A 22,265-nucleotide genomic window follows, 5' to 3' on the forward strand; every position below is an offset into this window, starting at 1 on the left:
AAACTAGCGGCTAAGATCTTGGGTGTCGCCGCTGGTGTTAAGGGGAGGTGGGGATCTGGAATCCCCTCTGCTTCCCTACAGACACGCCCCCGGTGGTTTCCTGGCTGCTTGTATCTGGAGGGGGTGGGAGTCACACACCTGCTAATGTGGATTCCGCTGGGAAGGAATTCTGTCGGCGGAACTCTGGTGATGTCACCACTCTGCTATGGCGGGCCCCAGGCTCCTTGCCAGAGTGTCCGAAGGGAGGGGTGGGACTGGTCTGTTTCTGGTTGGTTTCAGCTCCCGTTTTGCTATTTCATGAAGGCTTGGCGAGAGACCTCTTCCTAGAGTCCCTGCACCACTCCTGCTGCGCTGCGCCTCGGAGGCTATCCGCCCTGACGCGGGGGCCGGTGCAGGCAGCCGACAGTCGCCGAGTCGCGCGGGCAGCGGCTGGCGGGTCTGGACCTCTGCGCTGCGTGGCGGAGATTCACTCGTCTAGCGCAGACTGTCCCTCCAAAAATCCTACCGATTCCCGGCCGATCTCTCTTTAGTGGAATTTTACTAGGAGTTTCTCAGCAGGTCGTATCTAAGCGTATCCATGCGTCTCTCTGACCCCGTTGTTGAGGAGGTACTCATGATTTGTTTTTAATAGTTTTGGGGTACAGCTCCACATTGCCTTGATGAAAGCTAGAAGATAGGTATTTCTGAGTAATGACTAGTCTATATGAAGATTTAGGATGAATGCATAAGAGTTTATATGTTTTCTAATGCCATAGAATCTTGTGAAGACAGCTGGAGAGTTGGGCTATTTCAGGCCTGATGGTCTGATGTTCTTAGGAGAAAAACATAAACAGGAACAAAGCAGTCAGCTGCCCTTTTGCATGTTGCAATGACAGAATTCAGACATCACTTAGAAAAACAACTGGCTGCAAATATTCTTCTGACTAAGCAAAAATGGAAGCTGGGGAAAGCTTCTGAAAACATTTCATACTGGGAATTTTCACAACTTTCTCAATGTTGGAGGTTTTAAGAGAAGTGTTTTATGTGGTCTTTGGTTGTTGCCTACAAAATATACCAGCCTATTCTTAAACATAAGGATGTGTTTTATGATGTCTGGTAAGTGAATAGTGCTTTACCTTTAGCCTCTTAAAAATTTATGAATTAAGCCAATTAGAAACCCATTTTTGTTTTCAGAGGTCAATAATAACCTATTCCTCAGTTTTCTCTTCTCTGGTTTCTACTCCTACTTATCATCTAAAGAGACTCTCTATAATGTCAAGAATGACATTACTTTTTAAAAAAAAATCCAAAAGCCCTTCCTTGGTCTTTGTTTTCCATGACCTTGTGTGACCACCTGCTCCTTCTTGAAATCTCCTCTCTTCCAATTTCCAAGATATAATGCTCTTCCAGACTCTGCCAACCTCTTATAGTTTGTTTCCTTCATAGCTTCTCTTATTCCTCTTGACTCATGACTGTGCCCTTCTGACCCCTTCTCTTTACAGTTTTCCCCAAAGAGCTGCCTTTAGAGAACATTTCTTTCTGTGAGCTCTCCCTTAGCTTGATTTAACAAGTCCAAAGCAGAACTCATTATTTTAACCTCAAGATCTCCTTCCATTGTTCTTGTCAGTAGGGAGCCATTTTCCTAGGCCTAATTATTTTTCTTCATTCTTCATAATCAGCCAGCCATTCAATCCTGAAGATTTTTCCTTTGAAATACATCATGTCTCTGCCTGCCTCTTTGGTGTGCATTACTATTACATAAGTCACACCCCAATTATTGCACTAATTTTCTGGCTGGTCACACAGGACTCATCTGATTAGTCAATATATTGGTCTCCTTTTCCCTTCCAGTATAATTGCATCACGATATCCACCTAATCAAATATCTTTACTGACTCTACTTCCTTCCATTGAAACCTAAATCCCCTGTGTGTTTAATGGTAAATTCCAGGAACTGAATTTAGTAGTTGGTTTAGCAAGTACAGAGAGGGAGAAGGAGGGATCATATTTACAAGACAAGACCAGGGAGGTCTTGAGGGTCACAAGGGACATGCCTAAGATTCTGGTTTTTGTCCTATGGAAAATGAGGGTGCCTCTAACTAATGTTAAGTGGTGAAGGGCATATGTGTGACATGATCAGTTTGCATTTTTAAAAATGTACTCCAATTGTAGAAAATAAGACTGGGTTATAAGGTGACAATAGTGGAAGCAAAGAAACAAGTCAGGAATCTATTGCAGTAGTTCTGAGAGAATTGACGGTGGCTTAGTCAAGAGTGGTGGTGAGGGATACAGAGAGAACTCAGTGGATTTAAGAGTTATGTAAGAGATATAGTTTCAAGTCACCATGTAGAAGGAAATACTGAAGTAAAAAAAATGGCAATATAATAAGAAAGGGCAGGATGAGGCATATATAAATGTCATCAGTAGGACAAAGGAGAGGGACATCAACTATAGTTCTGGTAAATCAGAGATCTATGTTACAAAGGAGGAAGCTCCTGAATAGGGTCTTTGAAGACGATTAGACATTAGACAGAACAGGAAGGAAAAGAATATTCCAGACAAAGAAAGAAGGTGCATCTGCAAAGATATAGGAGGATAAAATGTTACAGTGTGTTCATAGAACTCTGAACATTTAACTTTGGCTAACATATAGAGTGCAAGAGCAGAGGTGGTGAAAAAACCAGCTGCACAAGGATGAGTGTGCACACCACAATGGCTCTCTTTGATTTTGCCCTGTGGGGTTGGAGAGCCACTAAGGGCTTGGGATGGGGGAGGGTGGAGCCAATTCTTGCACTGGAACCAACACTTCAGTAGCAAGGAATACTGGAGATAAGTGGAAAAGTTGACCGGAACCAGGAAGACCAGTGGAGGAGGCTCTTGTGGTTGCCTGGGTAGAGTTGATGAGGGAAGGAATTAAGAAACTAGTAGCCAGAGAGTGAGTAAAGAACAGAGTAAGGAAATAGGTAGATGATAAAATTAACAATGATTATATGTGGGGAATTAAGGAGGGGGAGAAATCTAAGCCCCATTCAAGGTTTCTGGCTTGGTAACTGGGCAGGTGATAGGTGCAGTTGAGGACATGTTTAGAAAGAATGATAAGGAATTTCACTGGGGACTTGTGAGGTCAATGATTTCCTGAAACTCTACATGAAGATGGCCAGAGGATACGTGAATTAAACAAGCTGGAGTTGATAAGGAAGATCTGGGCCGGGCACATGCTCACAGATGCTACGTGGAGAAGTCATCTGAGGTTAAGAGGCTTGATCCTTCTAAAAGATCCCCTCTTGCATCCCTCTAGTTCTTTGTAAATATGATAAAGATTGAATAAATGGTTTAGTGATAAATAGTTCCAACTGATAATTTGAGAGTAACTCATATGAGTTTTGAAAGGCAGATGAAAAACTTTAAATTACAGCTATACTATTATCACTGATTTTTTTGGTCTTCTTTCTCAGATTATAAATCCCTGAAGGAAAGGAATAATGTCCTATTCATCAAATCCCTGCTTACTAGATTACTTCTTAATAGAGAATACTAATGTGGCAAATAGATTTTGGGTGAATGAACAAATAGGATTTTGTCAGATATAGGAAAGAGTTTTCATGCAGAGGCAGTGCAGAAAGAAACTGAAATGTGTTCTGATGATGACCTTATCTCTATATTATACGTAGTGGAGTCTGTCACCAAGGTTTTAAAGGTCTCAGAAACACCTTAGGCAAAACCAGAAAATGTATGTAAAAGAAACAATTAGTTTCTCACTCCCTTAACTTTGTGCTTGGTGGTGGATTTTGGATGCCAGAATTTGAGTCACAAGATCAGAGAAAAGACTGCACATTAGAATATGTAATTGCAGGACTGGTTTTGCAAGCAGGAGTGTGTGAATAGTTCATGTTCCATAAGATTTTCTCAGGGCTGAGAGTCCCTGGATATAAAATAAGAATTCAGTTTGAGGAAGATGAAGATGATGATGATGTATTATTTAATTTAATTCTCATGGTAATTCTATTAGGTAATATTTGTTATTATGTTCATTTGCATGTGAAAAAACTAAAGTATAGAGAAGCTATAAAACACACCCAAGTTGCAGAGCTAAAAACAGGCAGAGAAAGAATTAAAAATTGGGTTTGTTTGATTTTAGGACTACTTATGAGATTATTCAACTAACAAATATTTATTTAGTACCTATGTGGCTTGATACTGAGTGCAATGTTGAGCAGAACAGCTGTGTTCCATCTTTCACAGAACTTAATGAGGCAGAAAGTTAATCTAATTATATGAAAATATGAAGTTGTAATGAATGCTATGAAGAAAAGATATAGGAAAATTTTAGAGTATTTTTAGTGCACATAAAGGAGTGCTATGGTACTTGACATTATAGTTCTATTTAAACATTTATCAGGGTTGGGGATATGGCTGTAGAGCACTTGCATAGCATGTGCAACTGGGTTTGTTTCCCAGCACTAACAACAACAACAAAAAAGCAATCAGAAGGTATAAATGAACATCAGAATAAAGCCAGAAGATCATTCTGGTATATAGTGGCTGAATATCTGTGATGCCTGACACATGCAAACCATATTTGTGGTGCCTTGCCTGATTAGCTATAGCTTCTATCCTGTTTCCCTAGTGCAAATCTTTGTATTCACAAATACTAACTGTACTATTGAGTAGACAAATAAACAAAGCATTTAAAATCTTGGAACATTCCCCACATTCGCTATATAGATGAGGAATTTTGTTCTCTTTGCTTTTATACATACTATAATCAAGTCATCCTTGAATGCAGGAATAATCTGAATGGTACTGCTGGCCAAGTCTTAGAATTAGAGAAAATTTTCCTATAGTATTTGTATGAAATGTTTAAAGCTGTGCCTGCCTATATTAAGCACCAATAAGTATAACTACCATTCTTGTTACTATTTTTATTTGTGCTATTATTATTATTATTATGCCTTTATATTTTTACTACTCTTGTAAGTACTGTGATAACTTATATTCAGGATTATGAAATTAACCTATCATCTGTATTCAGTACAACATATTAGTCATCTGGAAAATAACACTTGAATTTATACCTCCACTTAAATTCCAGATATACAAAGATTTGAGTGTAAAAAATAAAATTATTGAAGTATTATAAGATACATAGGATAATTTTTAATATTTTCTCAGCAAGGAAAATATTTCTAATTTTAAACCAATCTTAGAAACCATAAAAGAAAACCCTGATATTTCACTCAATTGTGTAAAATTAAAAAAAAAAAGATCTCCATGAGAAAAAGATAAAAGTCAAGATACAAAAAATCTGGGGAAAAGATTTTAACTCATATCAGAGAAATGGCTAATTTTCTTAATATGTAAAGAGCCCAAACTAACCACTAGGAAAAGAGACAAATAACCTACCAGTAAACTAGCTAAGGATATTTTTAAAAATTATTTTTTGAGACAGAGTCTTGCTAAGTTGCTGAGGCTGGCCTCAAACTTGTGCTCTAAATGCCTCAGCTTTCCAAGTTGCTGATATTACTGGCATCTACCACTGTACCTGACTGGCTAAGGATATTTTTAAAAAAATCATACAGTGGTTCTTTAATATGAAAAGATGATCAACATAATTCATAATAAGAGAAATGCAAATTAAATGACAGTGAACAGCATTTTTCACCCCTAATATTGGCAAGTATAAACAATGAAAATACTGTGTTGAATTAGGGGTTGATGGTAAGAGGAAATAGAAATTTTCAAACATTTTGGTGAAAGGATAAATTAATATGACTCCTATGGAAAGGAATTCACCAATTCCCCCCCCCCCAAAAAAAGCATGTAAACACTTTGATTACAGCAATTCTATTAAGTAATTTATTTTAAAGATCATTATTTTTACACATGCAAAATGAGAAATGCATAAGTATGTTTACTGCAGCATTGTTTGTGATAACAAAAATAGAAAACATCATAAGTATCCAGTAGGGATCTGATTAAGTAAATTATCATAGTTTCATACTTTGTGATACTGTACAGCTTTTATCAAGTACAAAATTGGTCTCTAAGTACTGATATAATCTGTAATCTATAAAGTAATTTTTATTGAGGCATAATATTTGTACATCTTTATGGGGTGCAGTATGATAATTTGGTACATGTATACAATATAATGATCAAATCAGAGTAATAAGCACCTCATCTCCTCAAATGTCAATGTTTTCTATATGTTGTAAACTTCCATGGTCTTCTTTTTAAGTTATTTTGAAATATATGATAGATGGTTGTAACCAATAGTTATATATTCCTGTGCAATAGAAAATTGGTAGTAATTTCTCCTCTGTTTTTTTATAATTAGTATTTTTAATTGTGTTTTTATTAATGTATAATTATACATTATAGTGGGCTTATTGTGACATATTCCTATGTGGACTTAACATAATTTGCTCCATTTCATTCCCTAATAGTTCCCTTTTCTTTTCCCTCCTCCCTCCCACTGATTTCCTTCCTGTGCTCTACTGGTCTTCCATCCATGTATTTTTTAAAAATTAGTGCATTATAATTATACATAAAAGTGGAATTCATTGTAATATATTCATACATGCACATAGTATAATTTGGTCAACTTCCTTGCACAATTCTTCCCCTTACTTTTCTTTCGAACTGTTGCTATCCCCTTCCCCTCACTCTTCCCAGTCTCTACTGACCACTATTTCACTCCATTCTTCTGAGATCAACTTTTTAGTTTCCAGAAATGAGTGAGAACATGTGGTATCTATCTTTCTGTGGTAAAATAAATTTTAAAGTGAAAGATGCTAAATGTTGTGTATAATAAGCTACCATTTATGTAAAAATATAATATATACTTTCCTATATATAGGATATTTCTGAATAAGAAACATGAATAGGGTTATCTGAGGAGGAGCACTAGGTGACTAGGAATACCTAAGTTTCATCATATTCCCTTTGTATCTCAAATATTGCATTTGAGTGTATTAATAGTAATTCAAAACTTGTAATCTCCATCAATAGTCACCTGATCTGAGTTTGAAAATGACAAAATCTTAGACCTGGAGGGGACTTTGGAGGTTAGCTTGTCTGGTCTTTTTTATTAATGCAATAATCTTGTCTACTATGGGAGCAGCAGTTACTCTTTTTCGTTCTTGAACATTTCTATTCATGGGAAACTACACCCTGTGGAAACATTTTGTTCTACTTTTGGATATATTTAGTTCATTCCTTCACTGATTAATGTGACTAATACTTATTAAATACCTAATAGGCTCTTGGCATTGTGTGACTATTGTAATTCTTTCATTATACAGACTCTGACATGTCTTTTCCTTTGGCATTCATTTATTTTAATTCTCTCTTCCAAAGAATCACATGGGCATTCTTTAGCAACCAGAGAATACGTACTCTGTGTGAAATATACTCTGCTGACTATTTTATGTCGCATATGAAATACGGGATAGTTTTCAGACCATGGCTCAACTTGGCAAATTTTACCTAATTTTTTTGTGTAACTTTCTGCACTGTGGTGTTCTGAACTGATTTCAACCATTCCAGAGTGGTCAGATGAGCAGAAAACAGATATATTTTGGTCTGGGTTCTATATTTTTATAAATACAGCATAATATGTTAATTTTTGTTAGCAACTTTGTTAAGAGGTTCAAGTTGATTTCACAATCAAGAAAAGTAAGTAAAACTGAAAAGACAAATTACTGAATTAGGAAAATTATGCAAACCATATTTCTGATAAGGAACTTCTATCCAGAATATAGAAAGAGGAATTGCAACTCAACAGTAAATAGACGTATAATAAATAGACAAATAACTCAACATTGCAGATGGTCAGTAAGCACTTGGAAATATGCTTGCCTCTTTAGGCATTAAGGAAATACATACTGAAATTATCAAAACCACTTCACACACAAGCCTGTTATCAGCTAGGACTTTGTTAGGTGCTGGCAACATGAGGGTAAAAATGACATGTTCTCCACCTAAGTCTTAGACTAACAGTCTGTGAGGAGACACATACATTCAATGTAGTAAGGTATCCACAGCAGGAATAAGGGAGACTGTCGAGGAAGGTCAGGGGACAAAGAGAACCTAACACATCAAACTACATATGTCATATTTACATATCCTGTAAGATTTAAGTGCTCTGTGGTATTTTTATGATCTTCCAATTTCAATGTCAATAAAGAAAAAAATAACCTACGTGTAATGAATTTGGCATATTTTGTGCGACCATTTTTGTCTCCAGTTGACACTTCTTTCTGACTGCTTGAAAGCCATCTCTTTCATTATTTCTTAAATAATTTTGCAGGAGCTTGGCACATGGATTGAAAACCATAATAAACTAGGAGTAATAAGAAAGAAGAATAAGCCGATTCACAAAAAGAAGTCAGAAGAGGGGAAGTAGAACTGTAGCAGGCAGAGTGTAAAACTGACTATACATTGTGCCTAGGCTACCTTGGGCTCCTTGAGACAGTGAGTTTGTAGAATTCTTCTGCTGCTATTACCTCCCCTTCCTCCTTTTTCTTAAAATGATTTCAGTTTTTGATGCTTGCTATTGAAATACTCCCAGCTACTACAGCTGTATTGCCTCATGCACTGTCTTTGGTGTGTGTGTACTGGGGAATGACCACTGAGGGGCACTAGACCACTGAGCCACATACCCAGTCCTATTTTGTATTTTATTTAGAGACAGGGTCTTACTAAGTTGCTTAGCATCTCACTTTTGCTGAGGCTGGCTTTCCTCAGCCTCCCGAGCTGCTGGGATTACAGGTGTTCACTACCACACCTGGCTCTCATGCGCTTTTCTAAGAACATGTGCACCTTCTTAAAATGCAGGGAGACTTCCCCCATCTTTTCTCTTAGCTCTGTCTCTTTTGAACCAGACATTCTCATCTTCATTGCTACCCATTTCTTCTTTTTTCTTTTACATTGTTCACTCCATCCAGAACACACTCATCTTCAAAATCCTAACTACGCTTTAAGACTTACATCAGATAACTGAATAAAGCATAAAGCCTTTCCCAAGTTTTCCAAAAAAAAAAAAAAAAAAAAAGAATGTTTTTTGAACTCTCTTAACATTCTATTTGTCTTTCTCTGACTTTTTAAAAAATTGAACCCAGAGCCTTATGCATGCTGAATAAACACTCTTATATTCTCAGTCCCTTGTACTTCTCAATTGACCCTCTTTTTGGAAGTAAATATTTTAAACACCAGGCATTGTGCCTTCTTTACTTTTAAAAATATCCATCCCCACTGCTAATAGGCCAGGCCTAGTTCTTTGTATGTGGTACTTGTTCAATATATTTTTCTTACAGGATTTATAAATATGCAATATTTAGTTTGAATTGGCAAATTGAAATTATCCTACCACATATCATAGTTATGCAAATGATAAAGAATAGCTTGGAACTGAAGACTTGTGTGACAGAGAGGAAGGAGTCTAGTGGGGAAAACTGCAGGAGATGTGAATGAACACAAAGACATAGGCCAGATCGGGCAGAACCTATTGGCCTCTCAAGTACTGTGGTTTTTATTCTGGTGAGATGGCAGCCATTAGAAAGTTGGGTAGAAGAGTTTTGTGTTAAGAACTTTTAAGGATCTCGGGGTTGCTCTATTAGTGAATATATTGAAAAGGAGACAAGGGCTAATGTGGGTAAACCAGCTAGAAATCTATCACAGTAATGTAGGCAAGACAAACAGCAACATGGACCAGAATGATAGCAATGGAAATGACCAGAAGTGATTGATTCTGGGTTTGTAAAGAGAAAGAGTTGTCTCAATTCCCTATACTCAGGCAGAAAATAAGCAAATTAGAAAGTTCAATGGAATTGATTCAAAATAGCTCTTGTACAGTATTACTATTTTTGAAATAAGTTCTAATACCAAAGAATTTTATTAACATGTAGGAACTCACTTCCTTCTACCTGAGTGGCAAGATGGGGAAAGTCAGCAGTATTAATCTGCTGCTGGTAGAGCCGATGTGGGCTTTGAAGTTCTGTAGACCCATGTGCATCCTTCTGCTTTTACCTACTACCTGTGTGACTCAGGTGAGAAATACCAATACTCTTTGTTTTTATGTGTAGGAGAGGTATGGTAATAAAATAAAATAATGTGCATAAAGAGGCCAGCATAGTGCCTGACACAGAGTAAGCACACACTCAAGTCAGCTTCCTTCCCTTTTCCCTCTCAATATAGACCTCTACCTCTGCCTAGGAATCCTTCCCATGTACACAGTGGAAAACTGAAATCTTAAATGTAACCCTTGTTGTTTCTATAATTATAGAAAATTCATTTCAGAAACAGGATAATGGAAAATAAATACTTTCCTAGGAAAAATGTTAGTACTTTCTTAGGAAAAATGTTCGAGTCTGATATGAATTATCCTATCTAGTTTATTGTTGAAACTAATATTTTTATCTATTATTTTAAATGGATAAGTCTCTTGCATTAGAGACTTAAAAGTATAAGTTTATTGTGTTAGAGACTTGGAAGTGGAGTTGTCTTCCAAAAATGTCATTGGGTTTCACTAAATATCTTCCTCTTAGATAAAGATTCTTTTCCTGCATAGTAAGATTTCATAAAGGTAAAAGAAAGTATAAGGAACTCGTGGGACATTTGCAAAGTTAGGCTAGGTCATTTTATATTCTGGGGAAAAAAATCAAGAAAATATGCCACTCAATCACTTAAAAAAGTCTAACCATATAACATACAAACCTCAACAATTTCCTCTTACATTTATGTACTCACCACATTTAGATCTCTCCCTTCCTCTCCCTTCCCCTCTACTCATACATTAGCAAGCTCTGAGGGAGTATAACTTGTATATCCCAAGGTCATTTTATTTGGCTCAGGTGGTTTTTAGAAGGTCATGCTAGAATAGCTGCTTGTTCTACACTTTTCAAAAGTTCCTGTGAGATAGTTATGTTCATCTTATACCTAGATTTTTAAAAAAATTAGTGGATTAGAAATTAATTCATCTAGTCATTACTCTCTATAAAAACTAAAAAAAATTTTTTAGCTTTCCCAGTTACTAACTTTTGGATTGCCCACAACTTGGTCCTTTCTTGTGTCCATTTCCTACTGTGACGGTGCTTCCCTCTGCAGCCAGGAGAATCTGCTAGTTACAGGGTGCACGTGACTCACCTGCTCCTTCCTTTGAGTCACTCTCCTGACCATATCCTAGCCTGAATTTTTTCCAGATGTCTCTTCTTCATGCTATTTCCTTTCTTATTTCAAAATACTCCTTAAAACTACATGTGACCTTCCTGGTCTAGACTGCCCTGAATAATTCCAATAAGCCCCAAGAAAGCAGGCATTTATTAAAAGTGATGTCATTAGGTCTTTTATCACTAGAAATAGATGATGTTTCTAGCACAGAATTTGGGGCTGGGATGCATTTTAGAGATTATTCAGTGTGATCTCTTTATTTTCCAGATGAAGAGGACCGAGGTCCACAGATCTTACCTCACTTAGGATCAGAAGTCCAGTTTCTTGACTCCTACTTCAGTGTTCTTCCTACCACCCCATAATCTCTTTTGTAGTTATCTCCCTTCCCCAGTACAATTATTTTAATCTAGTTATTAGCACAGTCTAATTGACTGTGTGATAATATTAGAGAGTCTTTATTACATCACTTAATAGCTGTTAATATTTGGAAGTCACTTAACCTCTTTGGGTCTTAATTTCTTCAGTTGTGAAACAGGTATAGTGAGAGTAGTTACATCATGGGGTCATTATGAGTATTCACTGAAATGATCTATGCACCTGGCATGTAGTAATAAATATTAGTGGTGATACTGATGATGATGAATATTGTGGTGAGCGCAAAATAACATTTGAACTGGGTTTGTCCTTTGGTTGGTCTACTGGTTCTTCTCCTGCCTTCCTTAAACTTGCTCTTTCTTCTGAGGCTCTCACAAAGGGCAATTTGCATCTTTACTTTAGCTTATGGCATGAGGTTCAGAACAAAGGAAGCTGAGAATATTAGGATTAGCCACAGAGGCAGTGAATAGGTATGGACCACTTGACAGAGATGATGTTAGAAAAATGAGTGAAACTTAATTCTTGCCTTCAGAAAATAAGAAATTTAGTCAGAAAGTCAGATCTAAAACCCCAGGAACAAAGTATAATTATGTACCCAGACTTTCAGTGACTTGAAGTGCAGCATCTGGTTGGAAAAAGAGCTAAGCCTGGAGTTGATTGATCAGGGAAGATTTCTGGTGTCAAGGGACTTGAGTCAAGACCTGGAGTCTCACATGATAGAGGGTGCTGTTTTGGTTTAGCTATGAGGTGTTCCCCAAAAGCTGATGTGTGAGACAATGCAAGAAAGTTTAGAGGTGAAGTGAATGGCTTATGAGAGCCTTAACATAATCAGTGTGTTAATCCACTGATAGGGGTTAATTGGATGATAACCATAGGCAGGTAGGGTATGACTGGAGGAGTGGGTCACTAGAGTCATGCTTTTGGGATCTATATTTTGTCTATGGTGAGGGGATTCTCTGTATCTCTCTCTCTGCTTCCTTGTCGCATGTTCTGACCTGCTTTCCTTACCACACTCTTCTGTCATGATGTTCTACCTCACCTCAAGCCCAAAGCAATGGAGTTGGCCATCTATGGACTGAGACCTCTGAAACCATGAGCCTCAAGTAAACTTTTTCTCCTCTAAAATTGTTATTGTCAGGTCTTTCGTTATAGCCATGAAAAAGACGACTAAAACAGGTACATATATCAGTGTGGGGATACTTGGTAGAATGCTCTGGGAACACAAAGGAGCATAGTATTATCATTCCTTTTTAATTTACTGTAATGCAAAGCTTTGGCTCCTTCTCAGATTCTTCCTTCCCTTGGATATGTTTATCCAATCAGCTACTCAGTCCTTCCCTTCAACATTTTTTCTCCCTTCTATGTCCACTACTATTTCCTCCATTCAGATTCTAATTCTTCTTGCCTAAAAGAGATGCTCAAATAGCCTCTGGTCAGTTTATCTCTAATTCTTCCTGGCTTCTGTCCACTCTTAGTACCATTATCAGATACATCTTCCTAAAACACAGCACTGATGAGAATAATAACAGTTGCAGCACCTTGAACACCTAGTTAATCTCTACAGCCACCCAGGGCTAGTGTTATTTTCCCCCCTTATATAAGAAGGGTTCAGACTGAGAGTAGTTAAACAACTATCCCAAAGTTACCCAACTGATGAAAGTTGGATCCAGAATTGAAGCCTACCACATTCTGACTCCAAGGATCCATGCATTGCTCGGAACTATATTGCCTTCATTACTTCAAATCAACCAAACACTGAAAATCCGTGACTTGTTTATGGTCCCCTTTTATCTGGAGTCCTGCATTCTCATCACTGAACAAAACTCAGGTCCTTTCCCAGATTATACCCCACATGTACATGTGTGAAACACACACACATATGTGGACCAATCAGACATTTCTTTAACTTAGGAAGATTTGAAGAGTTATCAGGAGCTTCACAATAGTGCTAACTTATGACTTTTTTTGCTCTGTCTCATGTGTCAACCTGAAGTGCTTACCTACACCAATCTTGATTCTAGTATCAACAAAAATTCTCCTTTATCCTTCACAGGGCAGTGTGAAGGAATAAACACAGAGGAGGTATGCTTAAACTAATTTGAGAGATCAGACTTTCTGGAGAAAGTGGGATTCAAGTTGAGCTTGAAAGATACCTAGAAGTTACACAAATATAGAAGGGGAGTAAGTACATCTAAGATGGAACAGTACAAAGGCAAGGAGGAGTGAAATAATATTTGCATTAAAAAAGGACAATTTGGGGCTGGGGATGTGGCTCAAGCGGTAGCGCGCTCGCCTGGCATGCGTGAGGCCCGGGTTTGATCCTCAGCACCGCATACAAACAAAGATGTTGTGTCTGCCGAAAACTAAAAAATAAATATTAAAATTCTCTCTTTCTCTCTTAAAAAAAAGGAGCAATTCACTGTTTAGAAGAACAGGAAGACATGAGTGGAGAATTTGGAAGGTGTCAGGTCTTGGAGGCCCTTGTCTGCCATGTCAAGAGGCTTGGACAGTGTCCTGGAGGTAATGGAGAGACAGTGAAGCATTCTAAGCCAGGGCAACGGTATGTTCAGATTTGTCATTGGGATCACATTCAGTCAGGGTCTCTGAGGTGAAGGACAGATTTGAGACTGGTGGAGAGATCTGGAGACTGATGCAGTCAGGCAGATTGCGATGGGCTTCAGACTTAGGTTTGAAGCAGAGAAATGTTGAGGAAATTTCTACTGGCAGGTCTAAGTAATATGAGGATGGCGGGGGCGGGCTGAAAAGGACAAGGTCATGGTGACTGGAGGTGCCTGTGTTTGCTGGGGCCTGTCTGGTGTTCATCACTGAGATGAAGATAATGAGTATAGTTTTAGATGTGCTAAGTCTCAGTTGCCCTTGAATGCTCAAATGGAGGAATGGTAATTATTCACTCTCTCACTTCCTTACGCCCTTTACTAAAATATCAACTTCACTAAGGCCTTCTCTGCACACCACTCACCCAGGAATGACATCCCTGCCTCCTGTGCATGTGGTTTTCTCTATATTACCACCCAATTACATTTTTAAAATTATTTTTTTTGTTTTAACTAGTTGTACATGGCAGTAAAATGCACTTATGCACTTTGATATATCATACATTATATATAATTTCTCATTTTTATGATTGTACATGTTGTAGAATCACATTCGTCATGTAGTCATATATGTAATGAGATAATGTCTATTTCATTCTACTATCCTTTATATCCCCATATTCCCTCCTCTCCCTTCACTCTTCTCTACCTAATCTAAAGTAACTCTGTTCTTCCCTATTTCCCCCAGCTCTTATCGTGAATTAGCATCTGCGTATCAGAGAAAACATTCTGGCTTTGGTTTTTTGGGATTGGCTTACTTCGCTTAGATGATATTCTCCAACTTCATCCATTTACCTACAAATGCCATCATTTCATTCTTCTTTAAAGCTGAGTAATATTCCATTGAACATATATACCATATTTTCTTTATCCATTCATCTACTGAAGGTCACCTAGGTTGGTTCCATAGTTTAGCTATTGTGAATTGAGCTGCTATAAACATTGACATGGCTGCATCACTGTATTATGCTGATTTTGAGACCTTTGGGTATAAACTGAGGAATGGGATCACTGGTCAAATGGTGGTTTCATTCCGAGTTTTCTAATCTTCATACTGCTTTCGAGGGTGGTTGCACCAATTTGCAGTCCAACCAACAATGTGTGAGTGTGCCTTTCCCCTCACATCCTCGCCAATATTTATTGTTGCCTGTATTCTTGATGATTGCCATTCTGATTCTACCCAATTACTTTTATCACCTTATTACCATCCCTTTATTTTTTAGTTACCTATGTTTTAGTTATTTGCCCTCTCTCACTAAAACATAACCTCTTTTGTCATAAGTTATTGTTATTACTTTTTGTCTACTATGTTTTCTACTATATCCCCATTAACAATGTAGGTAGTTGGTTTTATGAGCTCAGGAGGAAGTTGAATAGTTACCTAAGACAGGACTACTTGGCAAATATCTATAGCTTGGCACCTTTAATCTACTCTGATCTGGGCCTCTTCCTTCCCCCTCCTTTCCTCTCAGAAACAGCTCTTCCTCTTGCTTTCCTGTCTACTTAGTTTCACAATTTTACAGTGACTGTGGTTCTGATTCCTGGCAAAATCAAAACCTCTGGGAATTTAACCTATACTTTTCTAGTGTACAAACAGACACCCTGGTCAACTTTTGGCCACTTTTGTTTTTCTAGGGCTGGGCCTATTGGTGTTAAGTAAACTGAAAAGTATGCCATTTATTTGGAATCTGAGTAATTGGTCTTTGTACTTTACATAACCAGTGGAAGAGAAGAGATGGTTGAATCAAAATGTGGAAACAATTTTTGAAAACATGCACATCTGAAAGGTAATGTATCTTTACTTGTGTTTGTTTGTCTTGCCCAATTCAGAAGAAATGAAACTGCTTTTCCCAAAATGGATGCTTCTACCTGTGCATCTGCTTCCACTCCCTCCTGACCACTCTGTGATCCTCTTGCTCCCTGGCCTGGGCTGTTGTTAAGTGCATTTTAATTGGGTCCTTGGCTCCAGGTTCTGACCCTGCTTGAATCATACTTATAATAACGGTATCTCTGACTATGACACATGATCCCTCCTTTACTTGTATGGAAATTACCTGGATAGGCATTGATCTCCTCGACTAGAAGGTGAATTCTTGGAAAGTGAGTAGAACTTTAGGCCAGTGACTAATACGACACTTGTCACGTACCTCTTTTCAAAAATCTCTTCTTGTTTCCCATTTTTTTATGGAACACAGTACAAACTCATTTAAATGTTATTCCACATCTTCTGTAATTTCACCCAACTTTTTTTTCTTTTCTTTCTTTCTTTTTTTTTTTAATCACCACTTCCTACTGTATGCCCTCCTTACTCTCTAGTAGAATAAAGCAGGGCCATCCGAAGCAAATCTGTTTTCAAAATAGCTATGTCAGAATCTCAATCACTGTTATTTTAATCACCAAGTAATCTGGACAGCAGATATCCGTGCCCCCATTTCTGGCACTCCCATCCCTAATTCAGTCTACCTTGGACCGTGGTGAAGCACAATTTCACATGGCTTGATAATTTACAAAATTGAAAGGTGTTTTCTTTTTAGGCCAAAACCCTCTAAATAAAATTGGCTAAATATAATGATCTGTTCATACTACCGGGTACCTGCCTTTCCTGGAGCCCTGTAAGAATGCTCACACTACCTGGAGCCATATTGTTCTCTTTGCCTAGCATTGTGCCCATTCCGTTCCTCCATTCTCAGCTAGATCTGTCCAAATCCTTCACATCTTGTCAACAGAAACAGAAGCATCGTCCATATATTTTATCTCTCTCTCTAATTATATGAATTCCTTCCTCTTTAGTATCTCCAAAGGGCATTGTTAACACCTCTCTTAGAACAGGTATCACAGTCAGACTTGAGGAACAGAGAGTTGTGTGTATGTCCCTTTGGAAGGAATGTCTCTTTTCTATTCCTGGTTTCCACAGAGAAGGATCCTCTCTTAATTGTCTTAATCTTTTGCTCTTCCCATTACTGCTTCCTCTCTAAGAGCAATGGAAGTGGCAACTTTTAGTCTATGTTTCTTTACTGGGTGGTATTCACCCATTAGTGGTCCTGAGGTCACACATTTGATCTTTGCTCTTGGTTCCCACTCCACTTTTACCTGTGTGTCTACTTTGAAGATTCAAATGTCCCTCTGCTGGGCTTTCCAAGGTCTAGATCCCCAGGGATAAGAGAATAGGAAGCCCATTTTGGTTTTTGCATTGTGTATGTTTGTTCTTCAACCTGGACTCTGTTAGTAATAAAGTTTGATCTGTTTCTGTTTTTTTTTTTTTTTAATTTTATTTCTCAGTTTGTTTAGAACTGTGGTGGGGGAAAAGGTGTTTTCTAATGTGTTGGATGTATTCACCTTATCTTCTCTATTTATTAATTATTTAGGGCTGAGATTATGTCATATTCATTTTATATCCCTTGCAGACTAACATATAGAAGGTATTTAGTATATACATATTTCTTGGATTGAATCAAGCAAATTTGTAAATTATACAGAGAAATGATGAGTTGTCCTATTGAATGTAATGGGTACTAGCATCTGCTGTGTAATTCTTGTTCATATGCTCTCAGAATCAGATAGCATTAATGAGTTAGAGTTACTTGGAAGCAATGTCTGTGTGATGCAAGGACATCCAGATGTCCAAGCCAATGGTTAAACTATGGAGTTCTCTGGTCCAGAGAACTACAGCTCTCACAATAGTCTCAAAGGTCCCAGCCTTCATCAAGGTGTAAGAATATAAGAGACCACACGAATGTTAATACTTAAATATCACTAGCACTTAGCCCTTACCTTCTCACCCAACATCTGGCTCCCTCATGTTATTCAGTATATTCAACAGGTGACTGGATGTCACATGTTCTCAGGGATTGTCCTCTTGGTGATCTTTTAATATAGCCATCTCAGAGGCAGTCAGCACTTTCTCTGCTGCTGTTGCCTTATATGAAAACATGAGCGTTGGTGTGAGGCTGCTGGCTCCCAGTGTTTCCAGGGTCACTAATCTTGAGTTGCCAGAGCAATGCTCGGTCTCGTGCTGTATTTTGTCAGTGGGGAAACAGTACAGAGAGGAATACTGATACAAGAAGACCATCTGAACCTTGGAAAATGATTATGCCTACTGAAAAGGAAGAGGAAGGAGAAGAGGGAGGGAAAGATGAGCAGCAGTGGAGACCAAACTGGTAAAATTTCTAGAGCTGGTTTGGCAGAGAATCTCAAACACGTTTAAAACTACACATTACCCCCAGCAGTTTGATTTTAAGGATATCATCAGAGATCTTTATCAAGGTTTGTGCATATGGATATTTATTCCAACATTAAATAATGTTGGAATAATATGAGTCACTTCCAGACTGCAGTTTTGGTCAAGTGGTAGAGGCCAAATTCAGAGTGAGGGGGGAAAAGTCAGAGTGAGTAAGTGAGTGAGAAGGAAATGGAGATAGTGAAATCGAGGACGGAATTGTGTCAGAATCTTCAGAAGACTGGAAAAGGTCCCCAATCAGAAACAGAAGGGAAGCCAATGTGCCCAGGCAGTGGACCTGAGGGTGGACGAGAAGTAGGGGTGGGGGTGAAGCTGGGGTAGAATTATGCAGGGTCTTGTAAGCCATGATTGGAAGATTGGGTTCTATGGTGAATGAGAAAGGAAATAACTGGAGAGTTTGAGGTAGGGAGTAAGATGACCTGATTATCTGTTAAAAAAACATTTGCTTGGGCTTTTGTTAGAAGAATAAATTTTAACAACAACAACAACAACAACAAAAAGTATAGTCAGTAGGGATAAATTAACAGGCTATTGCAAAAGATTGAATAGCCAACACTAGACTTGAGTTTTGCCACAGCTGTATGGTTTTCCCCCCAACTGCACTAATACTGCAATAAACATAAGGATATAAATTTTTACGATTTTAGGTTATTACTTTCAAAGAAAATTCCTGAATTAAAATGACTGAATAAAAGATAAAATCAAGGGGTAGAGATATATCTCAGTGGCAGAGCATTTGCGTAATATGCTTAAGGCCCTGGGTGAAATCCTCAGTACCACTAAATAAATAAATGAAGATTTTTTAAAAAAATAAAATTATTCTTTTCCTTTAAAGGTGTTCTGTAACAGCACCATTCACAATATCTAAAAGATAAAACAATCTAGGTATCTATCAATGGATGAATGAGTAAGAAACTGTGATACATACACGATGAAATATTACTCAGGCATGACAAGGAATAAAGTACTGTTACCTGCTACAAGGAGATGAGCCTCCAAAGCATAATACTAAATGAAAAATAAAGGCCAGACACAAAAGATTACCTCTTGTATGATTTCATTCACATGAGCTGCTCAGAACAGGGAGCAGATGTGTGGCTGCCAGGCACTGCCGAGAGGAAGTGTGAGAGACAACCAAGTACTGGGTCTTGGGTTTTCTTTTGGGAAGATGAAAATATTCAGGAACTCAGTTCAGGTGGTGGTTACACAACTTTGTGAATGCACTAAAAACCACAGAATTGTATACTCTAAAAATGGTTAATTTCATTTTATGTGAACTTCACCTCAATAAAAAAAACTGTTTTAAAATGGTATATATATTTCTTAACTTTGAGAAACCATATTTGCACTTTTTCAATAGTGCTTTCAGGAGGGAATTAGCAATTTACCCTGGTGGCAGCAAAACACGTGTGTCCTAGTTTTACTATATACCAACAGCATTATGTTTGCGAAAAATACTCCATTTAACAATTCTTTCATTATTTCCTGCTCAGACACATTTCCTCCTCTAAAAAAATGTTTCTTTTTGTACTTATTTTTTTAGCTCTTATGTTTCTGTTGTAGTTTGGTATGTGCTCTATAAAATAAACCTTATTCCCTTTTCTGTCCTGTTCATTGTACATATTATCCCCCTGTTTGCTTTTAAAGAAAAGTCTGCATTTTTTTTTACATTTTGATACCATCATGACTATTTTTCTTTCCCACTGAATTTCCTTTTCTATCTCTAGGCTGAGAGATTCATCCATTTCAAGGGGGCTGGTTAATATTCAATTGCATTTTCCTCCCAGTTTCTCTATGGTTTGATACATCAGAATTCTTCACAAGTTTTCTTATAGGAGAATGAGAAGTTTTAATTTCTTATTCTTAGCAGACTGATATAATTTTGAAAATAGGTACTTAAAATTGAGGTCTATGTATATGACTTTTAAAGGAAAAGAGAGTATCTTGGACTTTAATGATGACAAATTACTCTTATTATGGACATTCCTATTATGGATTGAATTAATGTCTTCCCCAAATTCATATGCTGAAGTGCTAACCCTCAGAACTTCAGAATATGATCTCATTTAATATATGGTTGTTGCAGATGAGTTTAGTTAAGAGGAGCTCATACTAATGAAGGTGGGTGTCTCTAATCCAGTATGATTGATATCCTATTAAAAGGGAAATTTGGACACAGACACAAGCCCATGAAGAGTGTCATGTGAAGATTAGGGTTATGTTGCCACAACCTGGGAACTACCAGAAACTAGGAGAGAGACCAAGGGTTCTTGGTCTTGATCTTGGACCTTAGTCATTGGAATTATGGTATAATAAATTTCTGTTCTTTAAGTGACCTACTTTATGGCACTTTGCTCTTGATGCCTGCCCTCGAAAACAAATACCTTTACTTACACATGTACAAATTACTATTCATTATATATCCCATAATCCTACAGTTCTTTTATAGTATCAAGGAAACACTTACAAGGTACATATCTTCAAAATTCTAAACGCAACTTTGAAAATGAATGACATTAAGTTAATATAACAAGCAGTGCAATTTTGCTACAAGTAGATCATGGCTTACAGCATGAATAAGTTCCTATCTATCATTAATGTGTGGGTGTAGTGTAATCCTCCCATTTCTCTTCCACAGAACTTTCCTTCATACAATGCTTGTGATATTACTTAGTTTTTAATCAGTATATTCAGTTCTCCTGTTCTTGTTTTAGTAATTCTCAGTAAGCTTTAAACACAGCTGAAAAATGGACCCTGAAATTATGCCATAGTTCCTAGCATCGAGATGGTCATCTAAATAATTCAGGATATGCTTATGCTGATTGCCTGTAGATGATCATTAAAATGAAAACAAAATTAAACAATTCTCACAGGAATCTAGCAACCCCCTAAGAACACTTGAACAAACTACCAATCCTTCAAAACCTCAGTTTGGGAAAAGGGCAGTCCTTTGGGACCCTTCCAGTTGGAGAGTTTTCCTGAGAGAATGGCTCTCCCTATTACTTCCTCTTTAGTTAATGAATTAGATCATTGGGACAGAGATATATTCCAGATGTCCTCTGCTTTGCTTTCTGTACTATTGACTTCTTTAAATCCTGGTCCTCTTCACAAAGCCAGCTTTCTTGCTACCCCTGAGCACTAAAAACATTAGCTGTGAAAAGAGTTTAGTTCTCATGACCTAGTGCAAAGTCATATTAATTTTTTTTTAAATCACTCCAGCTCAGCCAAGGATGTTAGCTGAACACAAGCCAGTCAAAGACCGACAGGAAAGGAAAGATTTGCATAAGTCTTTACTGAAAAAAAAAAAAATCCCAACAATGTAAACCTAGACTGCTGTGGTCTCACTTCCCAAAACCTCCAGAGTAGGAACCGGAAAGCCAGCAAACCACTTCTCACGGTCTATAATTTGGAAGAGGAGAGAACTAGATTTCACAGTGTTTGGACACCTTTGCTCAACTATATAATAATCACATCACCCCCTGCCCCAGATTTCTGGGAAAATTAAATTTCCTCTAAAATAAATGCAAGATTTTGCCCAAACCTGGAGGGAGGGAGGGAAGGAGGGAAAAACGGAAAGGAAGAGGGGGAGGGGAGGATAATTCAGAATAGTAAAAAAGAATTTATTCAAGGTTTACTGTGGAAATAAGTGTCACAGTTGTTAGAACATCATAAGTTGCCTCGACCAGTGCTTGCTAGTGGAATGTGCAGACAAAACACATGCTGACTTGTTCCTTTGTTCAGTGCCACATCCTGGGACAGGATGACAGAAGCAATGTCTGCAAGCTTGAGATCCCTTATCTGCTTTCTTCCCAAGGCAACTCTGGAGTCAAGATGATCCAGGCAATCAAATTGTCTCCAGCATGGGGAGACTAGAGAGAGGATGTGGCACA

The 22,265-nt window shown here is 37.7% G+C and overlaps 1 pseudogene; it reads left to right on the forward strand.

The window, feature by feature from the left end:
- The first annotated feature begins 9,917 nt into the window (after nucleotides 1-9,917).
- The window catches only part of LOC107145713, a 30,429-nt pseudogene continuing 18,081 nt past the window's right edge, over nucleotides 9,918-22,265 (forward strand).

This window comes from Marmota marmota, unplaced genomic scaffold (genome assembly GCF_001458135.2).
Source record: "Marmota marmota marmota unplaced genomic scaffold, marMar, whole genome shotgun sequence".
Lineage (NCBI taxonomy): Eukaryota > Metazoa > Chordata > Mammalia > Rodentia > Sciuridae > Marmota > Marmota marmota.